Genomic DNA, 13,987 nt, shown 5'->3' with positions numbered 1-13,987 from the left:
GTGCTGAGTGCGGTGGTATGTATCCGACCATCTCAGTGTTAATCTAAGCCATCCAACCATGCTGGTGAAGTTGGATGGTCGTGATCAATTTTAGGTTTTTAGTGGACTTTTCTGCGACCCTCAATTCTCTACGCTGACCCAACTTCGGACATTCGTATATTGCAATCTGGTCAGGTTAGGGAAGAGGCGGTCATGCAGGTAGGAAGAAGGTTCGCCGGTATACAAGACAAGCTTTGCCTAACCGGTCATCAGATAATCTACGTCGTCCAACCATGCTGGTGAAGTTGGAAGGTCATGATGAATTTGAGACTGCGTAGGCGGTCTTGTGCGCACGAACTATTCCAAGCTTCTCCACACCAGTCTGGATATCCCATTCTGGGCTGGCGTTTGGTGATTATTTTGTCAGGCGTGACTTTGCACCTATGTGTCCGACTCGCGTGGTCGTGATTATTTCCAAGACTGACGTAGACTTGCATCATGTACGGGTATTTCGTATATGCTTCATTATTAACGCTTGGAGATTCGTTTTGCTCTGCTGAGAGCAACACTCAGTCGTCATGCCGCACCAATAATGAGAGTGGAGCAGTACAGAAAATACAAGGTTGGTCATGCATTAATTGATAATGTTATAAGTTTATAGTGAGTAAGTATTTACCATTTTATCAGTGGCTTTATCCTTTGCAGGATGTTAGCGCATAATTTCGGCCTTTACAATTTTATCCTTTAATGAAAATCCACCATCAACACTAGGTAAATTAGCGAAGTGAAGAAGTATTCATCACTTATCAGTGTCTTTATCCTTTACAGGATGTCAGTGCATAAATTTGGTTTTACAATTTTAGCCCCGAACTAAAATCCACCATCAACATTATTGGTATGACTTTTATTAGTGAAACCGATCTTAAGTAATCACCTGTGAGGTATGATCGAGTTTGTGATTGACTGGACTGAATCTGGGTGAAGGGGAACCGATCTTATGAAGAGGTGCAGTACATCACAAAGGGGAATCGATCCTTGTATGAGGTGCAGCAAGGTTTATAGCAGAAAGGGGAACCGATCCTATGAATATGTGCAACACGTTTTTAGGCAAAGGGGAACCGATCCTATGGACATGTGCAACACATACAAGTTAGATACCATATATATGTAGGGAACCGATCCTAGTACCTAGTCAACCGAATTTTGGAACGCTAGTTTGACTATGCACAATACTCACATGGAGGTAGAACCGAAACTTGTTTTGGTAGAACCGTTAAACCCATGATTTGTGATTGAGTGTTTCTTAATCAATCGCGTAGTTCTTGAAAGTCAGATGAACCAATTCTAAACTTGTTTGGAAGTGTGGCGAATCGATTTCAAGGGTGTAAGTATGAAATAGGACTTACAAAGTAAGGATGTTGACACACATTGAACACATGCAGTATTATTTATCTTTTATTGTTCAAAGTTATTCCTTAATAGCTACAAGAAGAAAATCCAAGGATCGAAATTAAAAATGTTAAGAATCTTTTAATTAAGGTTGTTAATTTTATATATGGAAAGTAATGTGCATTTATTAGTTAAAGATTTTTCAAGGAGATTTTCGGTCATTATTTTGGACAGAGCATTTCCAGGAATTATGAAAACCGAATCTGGAATGTATTGAATATCTTTGAGAATATTTTCGGTTTTGGAAATTCCTTGGTGTCCAAACTTTCTTGTTTATAAATACTTGAAGTTTGCATTTATAGCAAACTAATCCTTCGTGACAGCAAACTTCCTCGGTTGTGTTGTTACTGGTGTAGCCGCCTATTCGGAGAGGAGAGTAACCTAATTAGGTGAAATCTCTTACGGCCGCGCAGTTTAAAGTATTCTTTGGGATTGAGAAGCACTACGAGTACCATTGGTGGGAAACTAGATAATTGCGGTTTATCTTGTGTTTTCGATTTATTTGATTGACTAACGGTGGTCGAACTTTGATTGCACCTAGTTTGTTTATGCTTGAGAATCTTCTCTTCTGATATAAGATTCACTCAAACTAGATCAAAGTTTCGACAGGGATCATTAGACTGTTGTTAGTGCTAAAAACGATCTTGTGATAATCCGTTGTTAACATACTCCGTTCTATGCGTGATTGATCACAAGAAATTCAAGTTGTTGTGTGCAGGTGTATATTGAAGATCTAAGAACATTTAAAGACAAAGAAGAGATTGAAGATTTCTGACTTGGGTTTATAATCTTTGGTGTGCACAATACTTGTTTCGGTATAAGAGGATCCAACTATAATCGGTTTATCCTTTTGGTAGATTAGATTGATTAGTTGTGTAGATCGGCATCAATACAATTCTTTGTGATTAAAAGTATTGATTGCAAAATCTTAACGATTACCTTTGGTAATTGAACATAAGATAGATCTAAGAACCTAAAAAATGAGTTTATGTTAAGATAAACAGAAGAGCCTTTATCCAACTCACATCACTTGGTTGAATAGAGTTGATCCCAAACAGATTTGTTCTTCCTTTACTGTTTGGAATATGAACCAAAGGAATTGTTCCAAGTACGTGACTTATTTATAAATTGGAGGCGTAGGAATACAGACGGAACTAGGTGAACTATAGGTTTAGTTGCTTGGTCTCAACTATACGAAGTTGGTGTAATTTTGTGTAGCGGCTTAATCCTGAGAGTATTCAATTCTGTACAAGGTCCTGGGGTTTTCCAGCATTTGCGGTTTCCTCGTTAACAAAATCTTGTTGTGTCATTTACTTTATATTTCCACATTATAATTTTTTTATTATAATTAAAGTAAATTACACAAACGTTAATTCCTATTTACTTGATAAGCAATCCTATTGTGTTTGGTTAAGTATGAACCTTTGTATCAAGTAAACATACTTCGTTTTTGTATTATCTCGATCTCGTATCCATAGACGATCACACGAAGTGTGAATCGATTAGTTGTAAGGTCTCGACTCAGTCCATAGACAATCACTTTCGGAGAAAGGACTTATAGGTAGGAATAGTTTTAGCTTGAGGTATATTTGGGTAACCTCGCCTTTTTAGCCGTGAAAATATCTTTACGTTGATCTGTGGAAAAATGGAGAATCTCCAGTTCTTAGATGCAATTCTCCTGAGTTAATCTTTTCCTGGACAATGTGTTTCAGACCGTTGCATTCCCTGGTAGGATGATGGATGAATCTGTGATAATGGCAATATCTCGAATCTAACATCTCTTGATAAGTTGGTGGGCGCCATACAAGCGGCAGTAGAACAACCCCGTCTCGCACCCAAACTTCCAGCAATTCTAAAACTTTCCTTATTGGGAGTGGAAGGCGTGGGTACCTCAAGTCTGGTTTCTCCCGTGTTAGCGGTTGTTGTTGTGGAAACTCTTGTAGGCTTTCGCGTGAAGCGCGTTTCGAGGGTGGAGTCGAGACTTGAGCGTGCGTTGATGTAGGCGCGGATCGTTTAGTTTGGTAATTTTGTTGAACTACAGCTTCTCTTGAAGGCCATGTATCAGTAACAATGATATGAGGTAGCTGAACCGAGTACTGTTTGTTGAAGCAGTTCTCATATTCACGAATGCCTTGGTAGGTTTCCTCTTCTTCATGTGTTTCTCTTTTTAGCAAGGTTAGAGTGGTCGTGGTTGCAGACTGTTGGACAACTCTCTGAACTTCTGCGAGGGTATGAAGATATAGGTTTTCCAACAAAACTTGATAAGTCGGTTCCTTACTCTTGTCATGCAGATATGGTGACACACCTGGTGTATCTCTCCCTTTAGCTTTAGATAACTGTTCCAGATCTTTATCGTTGGCTAGACTCAGTTGGTCGTCTCCTTTCCGCTCCCATTCGATACAGCTGCGTGATTTTTCTTCATTATCATTGGAGAGGCACAAACTTTGGACAAGGATTTAATATTTTTTATGTTATCCCTAAAGTCGGTGGCATTCTCCGAGCAAATGTTTGTTGGTTCTTGCCACAACCGGTTTGCCATACCCTATAGGAAGCAAAACGTCTCATTTTGCAACTTGGTGATATCGGCTCGACATCTTCTAGAATATTTATTATGCCTTCCATGGTGGTTGGACTTCGAGCATTCTTGGATTTGGAAGAGTTTGACTGGCTAAGGTATATCCCAAGTGGTAAGTCGCGATCGGTGGTTAAAGTGAATTCTGGTTAATGACTGAATTTAGCCCTAAGATCCACCATTTTGAATTTGAGAAAATTGAAATGAAAATTTGGAAATTGATTTTGCAACCGAGGGATTAACCTCCCACTGTGGTCGCCAATTTGTAATAGGGTAAAACTGATTCTGCTGAAAATGGTAAATTGGGTGTGCCGCCGAGAAACAAATCTAAACCCTAAACAAATGTACTGCACATGAGTACTTTAGATTCGATAGATCAATCTGTACAATTCTGGCATAAACCAAGAAATATCCGTTCCAGTCTTGCTTCGGTCACAAAACGAAGGAGAAGGGTTGATCTTAGGGAGGGAAGCAGAGAATGTGTTGAGATCGGGATGATGAATTATGAGGGTGTGGTTGTTTTATGACTTGTATCATAATGAAGAACCTTCTTGCAGAATGTAAGCCATCAGTTCTTAATATTTTAGGGATACTTGTGTTGATAACCAAAAACCGTTGTTGGTTGAAATAGATTGAAAACCTATCTATACAAGTCATAGTTGAATGCACTGATCTCGTAGGAAGTGGAGGAAGTTAAGTAGTGAATAAGTGGGGATCGTGTAAAAGTGGTGAAAACCATGTCCCTGTCATGAAAGGAAGACCAGTAATCTTTACACCAATTACTCCTTTACTTCTATCAATCGTCCGCCTTTCCTGACATTTTCTCATAATAGGGGAGTTACCCACCGCACGCTATAAACCGCCAGACCAATACCCTGATGAACATCCCCCAGTTTGTGACATATTTGATGTCTCGGTATTTTGTAGAAAAATATGCATCAAGTTACTGAGTGGTCTTGCTTGCAAGACCTAATTATCTCGACCAATCACGCGCAAGCTAGGCGGCGGGCAGTCACATGCGACAAGTTAAGTCATGAGACTTGTCGTAAAAAAATAGCATGCAATGCTGTTAGGTTAAATAATTAAGTTATCTGAAAAATCGATATTCATAAAATATCGCATGTAAGCGATGCATGTAAAGCATCTCTTTTAAGAAAGCAGCTCAAAATAATCGATGCATATGAAGCATCGTTGTATAGAGCCTGTCTTGGTTGGTCGCGGAACTTAATGTCTTAAGAGGAACGTGGCCAACCGTCTTTGGGAAGCTGTCAGGATCCTCTTGAGCAGGTTGAGGGCAAGTCGATCGACCCTCGTGGAAGAGGGGCAACCGGTGATTACTATGGCACCTTATTGGCCGCCCAGAATTAGATCTAGGCCGCTCAATTTGGCTGGCCAAATTGGGTGGCTGAGATGATTTGCGGAAGTTATTGGTTGCCGTTAAATTCATTTAAGACCCATGTAGGCAGCGCGACTAGCCATCTCTGAGCATCTGCCAGGAACTATTCGAGCAAGTTGTGGATGGGCCGATCGGTTCCCGTAGGACGGGCGTCCAGTCATTACGATGGCACCTCATTGGCTGCCCAAAATCGGATCTAGGCCGATCGATTTGGCTAGCCAAGTTGGACGGCCGAGATTGTTTTGCGACAGTGATGCGTTGCCGCTAACATAAATGAGGGTTTTTTAAGTCGCGCAACTAACCTTCTTTGAGCGATCGGTTTGAGGCTTTGCTTGCAAGCTGGGTAGGCTCCGATTGGGTAAAGTATGAGTGGGCCCACCGATGTGTACCACGGAGCTTGTCCGGTCGCGTCAGGAGGCGGCTAGGCAAAATCGTGGTCAGCCTAGATTCAATTTCTCAAGGAATTAAGTGTGTCGACCAGCCAACTTCTACCTTTAGTTAAAAGTTTAGGTTGCGCATTTAGAGCGATTTGATTGGTCGGTGGGAAAGAGGGGCCGGCAGGCGTAATACGGGGGTGGCCGGTGCCAGCTAGGGCAAACCGGCCGGCCAAGCGGCGTGTCCGCTCCCCCTTTTTTTGCAACTTTTATTTTCACAGTTTCCTTTTATTTCTTGTTTTCCAACCTTTGGTAGGATTTTGCTTCTACTAGTTCCATGATGGACTAATTTCCTAGTTTGCCAAGGTTTAGTTTCGACCAATAGGGATCGAGATATTGCGTGGGCCGCAAAAAACCTAATTTTTGCAAATTGATAAAATTAGGTTAGAAAATTGAATTTTGCAAGCTGACACAAAATAAATCAACTTTGGTGAATTTTGCGCACTGATGCAAGTTATCACTAATTTTATCTCAGAGGGCAGCGCAACTTGCGTGCCTCTGATTGAGTACTTCCATGCACATCTTAATCCCGACACTTCGGGAATTTCATGCTACTCATCCGCGAGCGAACATTAATCGTCATGTCATGTCAATATCAAGAGTTCAGCTGGGGAACATAACATAGAATAAATACTCGACAAGTCATGCATTAGTGAATAACGCAGGTAGGATTTCAAATAAAATTTACAGAATATCTGGAATTTTTTCAACCAACACTATTCTGAATAAATTTCATATACAAGTATATTGAATTGCTCAATACATATGTAAGTGAAGAGGCATAAGCACTCATCACTTTTAAATGGCTCCATTTCCTTGCAGAACGACGACACATTAAATATAGGGTTTTACAAATTTAGCCCTGAACTAAAAACCACCATCAACACCTTGGCGTGGATGTAGTTGGTCGTGGACGAAACTCTACCTCTGTCTTGGTCGTGGTCTCACCTCAGTCTGAGTTAAGGCTTACTTCCACCTTGGTCGCGGCTTCACCTCCATTAAGTATATTAGATACCTTGGTTGTATAAATTCATTAAATATATTAAATGTCGTTGTGAACACATAAATCACGAAGCCATCCACGTGTTCACAAACAATATTCGCATACATTCTAATTCTAAAATTGTACGTCGTACGTGTAAAGGGGATGATTATATCGATTCATCGACTCAAAGCCTTCGAGCTTGTCATTGTCTAGTCGAATATTATCATAAATAATGTTCGTATAAAGGGATAAACAGAGAATCAAGTATAAATGTAAAGCACATGAAGTTCAACGCTGAATGTAAAGTGCTGAAATGTAAATAAGACAAAGATTTACGTGGTTCGGCACTAAGGCCTACATCCATGGGGATGGTGTTTCACTATGTATTGAATGATTACAAGATAGTCGAATGACTTTTATAGTATACATAGGTCTGCGGAAGTAGGGGGATTACTTACTCGTCCTATTTCTCTCTCCTATATTCTCATATAATTGCTCTGGATTGGTCGACCCCCTCTCTCTTAGTGGATAGGGGTATTTATAGGGTTGGAACGTGGGTCCTACTTCTGAGGTGCCGTTGCAACCTTATCTTCTTGTGCTTTATGCCCATTACGCAGAGGTCTTCGGCATATGTTGCGGTCTAAGCTTGAATACTAAGAGCTATCCTCACTTATTCCACGAGCTGATTGACACGTGTGTATCTCTTGGTATTTAATGCGGGCAGTTGGACGTCCGCTCGTGTTAGACAAGTGTATCTTAGTCTGGTCACATCTGCGTCAGTCAAACTCTCTCTCAGCCGTTGATCTGGGATAATCCTCGGGATAGGATGTACTAACACCCAAGGGGTATTATCTGGTGCTCCTCTTTTCCATCATACCTCTGTGATCCTCAGTCCTTGACCGTCAGATCTGCTGATCGGTGACATTTTCTGATGAGATGCTCCTCTAGGTTATGACTGCTTGTTATCATGTTTTGATATCTCGCTTTGCATGCCTTCCACGTGTCTCTTCTTGTACACGTGATGGATGATGAAATGTGTACATATAATTTGCCCTCTTCTTCTGACTTGGGCGTATTTTGCAATTTAGAAGAAGAAAGGTCGTCATACACTTTTTATCTCTCCTGAAATAACTTCTCCTATAAATACGGGCATGTTTCCCACTTTTGCATTAACTTTCCCCATAACTGCTCCTTGGTACGAGGTACATTTATTGTCTTCTCTAGCTTTATAAATAGGAAATAGAATGTGAAAAAAAACTTTTATCCTCTTCTTGTCAGTGTTCATCCTTTCTTTGTTTTCTGTTCTTATTCTTTAGTCATTTATTATCGTCGTTCTTGTGAGGAAGATAACAGCATTCAATTTTCTGACTCTTTCGCTCTCGACTGATGTTGCCCCTGTATCAAAGATAACATGCTTTTGATATCTCTGATCCTTTTATTTGTTACTGTGGTTGGTGCTTGTCGTCCTCTTTTATACAGGTATGGGGTTTTTCATTAGCTGCTCATCATTGATTTATCTATTTTCTGTTATATCTACCCGTTTGTCTTCTGCTGTTGTATTTTTGGCTTTGTGCTGAAGAACACATATGTCGAAGCATATATGCTTGCCCCTATTCTTTGTTACAAAGTCTGTAAGTCTGTATCTAAGTATTATCTCTGGAGTCTGATGGGGTATTTCTGGTTATTTTTAGTTTTTAGGGTTTTTGATGTTAATCCGGATGAACCATCAGTTATGGGTTTTTTGATCTTTAGTGATCTCCTCGTATTCTCCTCTAAACTGTTTTTTGTGTTTCCTTGTAGATATGTCTGATCGTCCGCGGGCTCCTTACCAAACCACGTCGTCTAGTCCGCCAAGATCCCCTCCGCGTAGAGATTCTGACAGATCTCCACTTGGGGAAGGTTCTTATAAATATTCGCAATCAGATCCGCGGGGTCATAGGGTTTCATCTTCCTCTGGTACGAAGGCTTTGCCTACTAAGAAAGGGGATTTTACGAAGGGTCCTTCTGGGTCTAGGTATGCTGTTAACCGCGCCCCTTCTCGTCCTCGTGAAGATTCTAGGAGTACGCAGGCTCCTCCTCGTGATGATTCTAGGAGTACGCGGGCACCTCCTCCTCGTAATGAAACATTGGATGTTTCGCCCCTTCGTTCAATGGCTCCTCCTTCAGTGCCTCTGCAGAATTCTTTGCCGCCTCCAACGGTTTCTTTCAAAGGGAAGTACTCCAAGGGTACTATGTCGAGAGCTGATCCGTCTAAAAATCTTCCTTCTAAAATGAAAGATTCAGAATTGAGTCCTACTTCAGATTCCGCAGACGAAGAAGAAACTGCCCCCGTGATACGCAGCGTTTCAGTTGGTAAGAAGAAGGTCACTTTCAAGCATATTGATCTTGAGATGTTCAAGGAAAAACATGAGCTTCAAGCTTTTGAGGTTCGCTTATCTTCCCCTGACGATGATATCACTTATGAGCTCCTCTCTAAGTATCAGTTTGATGATTTCCATGTGTTAACTACTGTTGGAGCCTTCGAGGCGGGTCTCATGTTGCCCCTGTATAAGTCGGGTGACTCCTTTTATTATGACGTGTTGGCTAGTCGCGAAGGCTCTTCCATGAACACTCATAATCGTTCCGTGTCACAACTGTCTGGGAATTATCTTCATGCATTGAAGGAATGTTACCTGCGGAGCAAGGGAGAGACTATGATGACCTGCTACGTTCCAAATCCTGCTGAGAGAGAGTGGTACACTCCTCCGAATTTTAAGCCGTGGAGTGTTAGTCTTCGTTACATTGCTGCTCCTCGTGGTGAAATTCGTCTTTTGAGTGAGGTGAGTGATGCCAAGCTGAAGTATGTTCCTGGTACTGAGGGATCTGCTAAACGGAAACTCTTTCCTGCTCGTGAAAGGATTAAGCGTGATCATGATTATGAGTGGCATGCTACTGTCATTGAAATAGTTAGTCCTTGGGCTTATGGTTGGATTCCTGGTCCGCGCGGTTGGCGTCCTTCTGAAAACAGGAAGCCTCGTGAAACTCCTCCTGCTCGTTATGGAGATTTCTGTCCTTGGCGTCCGAATTTCGCTGGCATGAATTTTCCTTACGCTCTTGATGTCGTTGATGGAGATGGGGAGGAGGGTTATGGTGCTACCCATCCACCGAAGAGTGCTGCTGCTTCCAAGGTATAGTTTCTTCCTATATTCTCTATTCTATTTGCGCCTTTTTCCTTGGTTGAAAAAAAAAATTTAAGTGAGGGAAAAATGAGCCTTTGTTGGGATGTGTACTGGTTTGTAGGTGTATAAGAAGAAGAAACTTGGACCCAAACAATCTTCTACTGTTGTGACCGGTGAGGCTGAGGTTTATGAGGAGGTTACGAGTCCTGTAAACGAAGGGTATGCTGAGGATGAAGAAATGTCCGATGGAGAAGAGCGTACTGATACTTATCATCCTGATGACGAGGGTGGTAATGGTGAAGAAGAAGTTGCCGCGGGTGGTGATGGTGAAGAAGAAGTTGTCGCGGGTGGTGATGGTGAGTCTGAGGGTAATATTACCGCAGGTAGTACTGGCGAGGGGGGATCTGCCCCTGTTGGTGATAATATTGGTGGTGTGGGTACTCTGCCCGTTATTTCCCCTGAATTTTCTTTTGGTAGGATATATTCCGCGGGGGAATCCTTTGATGTGAACGCTGCCATGGGTCTTGCCGAAGACTTCTCATTGCTTTCCCCAAATGATGATTGGGAATCTTGGTAAAGAAGGTGCTACTAGTCAGCAGGATGAAAACGCAGGTGGTCATGCTGAGGCTGGTGATGTCGAGACTTGCGCGGGTGAGGAGATAACAGCCAAGGGGAAGTCTGCGGTTGAGTCTCCTTCAGAGGATTTCCCTTACTCGCTAATGCCTGAAGGTGAAGATGTCATTTTGGCTTGGCTTAAGAAGAAGAATCTGATGTTCGTCCCAAACCCTGCCCAGTGGTCCCTGGTGAGAAGAATTCCGACGCTTATACTCATCAGATGATGCAATTGTCTTCTGAAGCCCGCGTTGCTGAGATGTGGGAGAAGAATCTGAGAGCTTCGGAAGCTAACCTAGTGGTTGACCCTCCCTCCTCTGTTGCTGATATGATGGCCATAGTTGATGGGTACCAATACGGTTTTCCCCAGCAGCGTGTCTTAGAGGTAAATCCTTGTACTTATTCCTTCATGATATCCGAACATTGTATTCTCCGTGATATCCGATCCCTTGGGTATAATAATATTTGTTGTTTGTGACATAGATGATGAGGAGCGAACATTGCAACCATGTTCTATACCAATTATTTAAAGAAAAATCTTTAAAGTTGGAGGCTAAGCTTCGTCATAGAGAAGAGGAACTATCTGCGGCTGAAGTGGAAATAAGTGAACTGAGGGGCCGCCTGAAGGAAAAGGAACGGTTGGGTAACGCTGAGGAGAGTCTCCGTTCGGAACTTGCTATAGTCCGCAACGAATTGGAGCAGACTCGTAGAAATGTATCGTCCCTCACAGGTTCGTATTTTACCAATCTTTCACCCCTCGTGATTCCCTATTTGTACTTTGGTGTTCTGTCTAAGTCTCCTCACCCAATATTTAGTGGGTGGAGTTCCCGAGCTGATATGGCTTCGGAAAAAAAGGGAACGACAGAAATCCCGCATTGCGGAGTTGGTGGGTAAGTTGAAAAGCGAAGCCGTAAAGTGGAACGCTCGTGCTGATGAGCACAACGCCTTAACAGCTGAGTGGCGTGAAAAGCGAACACTGATGGTTGATATGCAAAATAAGTACAATCATGACCGTCGTCTGTTTAATGGTACGCGGCTATGGACACGTGCTAACCTGCGTGAAGCTCAAGGACATGCTTCGGACTTAGAGGCTAGAGTGCGCCTTTTGGAAGGAGAGTTACAACAGGCTCGTTCTTTCTTAGTCCCCAGGGTTAGGGATAATATGCTGCATCTTACCGAGGAAAGAGATAATTCTAGGGCTGAGGTTGGCGCTCTTAGTAATGCCCTAGCAGCGTCTCGAGATGATGTTGCCTGCCAAATGGAGTCTGAGAGAGATCTTGAAGTGAATGTGTATCGACTCCATAAAAGGATGAGGGAGATGAATGATGAAGTCAACCATCTTCGTCACTTGGATTCAATAAAGCAGGTAGACTTAGACGCGAGTCAATTTGCTCTTAAGAACCTTCAAACGGATTATAAGAAACTATCCGACGAATATGACTTTCTTGATGAGGCACGGGACGCAGTTGTTAATGAGTATGAAAAGGCTTCGGCTAATGTTGAAGGTATAACCTCGTTTTATCGAGTGTGATTCTTTTATTTCTTTGTTTTAACCCCTTGGTATTTTTTGTTTTCAGCACTCGAGGGACAGCTTCACGCAGCAAATGATGAGCTAAAAAAAGCTCAATCTGCCTTAGTGCAGCAGGAGGGACAAGCCAACTATTTCAAAGGGTTGGCCGCGTCTCGTGAGGAAGCAGCAGAGATTGCCTCTAAAGAGGCGGAACGCCTATCTGCATTGTTGTCTCAGGCCCACCAGCGGACCGCTGTTATCACATATAAATCTCGATGTCAGTTGGCTGAGGAGACCAACAAAGTCCTAGACAAGATTGAACTTGATATTAAAGTCGAACATGGTATTGTCAAGAATTATCCGCGTCGTCCCCTACCCGCGCCCTTTCCTGGTTCTTCTGGGCCTTCTTCAGGTGGTAGCGTACCTTCCTCTCGGAAAGACAACCCTGCTGATGGAGCTATATCGTCCAAGTAGATTTCTTTTATTAGTCATAGAAAGTTGATCCTTGTTGATTATATAATTTCGGATCATTTTTTGATGTGTTTCTTGCTCTATCTTATTTGCTGAACTTGTAATCAACTCTTTATGAAATGGATCATCCTTTGGGCATATCTGCGTTATAAGTTCATTTTTATTTTAAATATTGTGAAGCGTTAACTTAGAAATAACTTGCTTTGTAAAAAGTTAAAGAGTGTTTGGGTGCGACATCTAAGATAAATACCTTCGTGATCGTCTTGAGACCTGTCACCCCGCTGGCGAATCCTGGGCCAGAGGATTCCCAAATGGTGGGGGCCGAGGCAGTGTTTTAGGATATGGGATGCTTATTGAAATATTTACATGCACCCATTCCGTCGACCCGCTTCCTTAAAATTGGTTGGGTATCTCTTTCTACTGGGTGCCTTCCCCCTGGTCTTACACTCATAGACACTGATAGGGGAGCCCTGAGAGATTGTAGATTAACTACTTTCCCCAATATTGTTAATTTATTATGTAATGTACATGCGTTCACCCAGCGGGCCTTTTGACCATTTCGTTTGCTTGAAATTTCCCAAAAAGTTTGTTTGATTGATAGGTTGAGGCCTGCTACTCCTCGTCCAGAGATAGAAACATGTAGAGCGGTTACGCTGCCTTCTTCTTCTGGTATTCTTCACGCAGATGCAAAGCTGCGCTGCTCCTATGGGTAGTACGGTTTGAGCCATTTAGCATTCCAAGGGTGCGGAGGACCTCGCCTTTCAGATTGCGAAGATAGTAGGAACCGTTTCCCGCAATGTCGTGTATTATAAAAGGTCCTCCCCATGTAGGTGCTAACTTTCCCCATTTCTTCTCTCGTTGATACTGCGGGATTGTTCTTAGCACATACTGCCCTTCTACAAAATTTCGAAGCTTAACCTTTTTGTTGTACTCTCTCGCTAATCTTCGTTGATAATTTTCCATCTTTTGCAATGTGCTTCCCTCCTTTCTTCCAGGTCGTCCAGTCTCTCTAACATCATGTCTGTTGTGAGATTTTTCTCCCATGCTTCGGTCTTTGTGGTTGGCATGAGGATCTCTGTTGGGATGACTGCTTCAGCTCCATAAGTGAGGAGAAATGGGGATCCCCGTGGCAGATCTTCGTGTTGTCCTGTATGCCCATAATACATTGTGTAGCTGTTCACACCATCGCCCCTTGTGTTCGTCTAATTGCTTTTTGAGGATAAGGGCGAGGGTCTTGTTAGTAGCTTCCGCTTGTCCGTTGCTTTGAGGGTATATGGGGGTGGACTTGTTTTTCCTTATTTTGAAAGTGTCGAAGAGCATGTCTATGTTTTTCCCCTGTAATTGTTTACCATTATCGGACACGATTTCCGCTGGTATGCCGAACCTGCAAATGTTTTGGAATATGAAAGTAAACACGTCCA

This window comes from Papaver somniferum, unplaced genomic scaffold, assembly GCF_003573695.1.
Source record: "Papaver somniferum cultivar HN1 unplaced genomic scaffold, ASM357369v1 unplaced-scaffold_132, whole genome shotgun sequence".
Taxonomy (NCBI): Eukaryota; Viridiplantae; Streptophyta; class Magnoliopsida; order Ranunculales; family Papaveraceae; genus Papaver; species Papaver somniferum.
The sequence above is the reverse complement of the archived record's forward strand: the minus strand, read 5'-3'. Positions refer to the sequence as shown.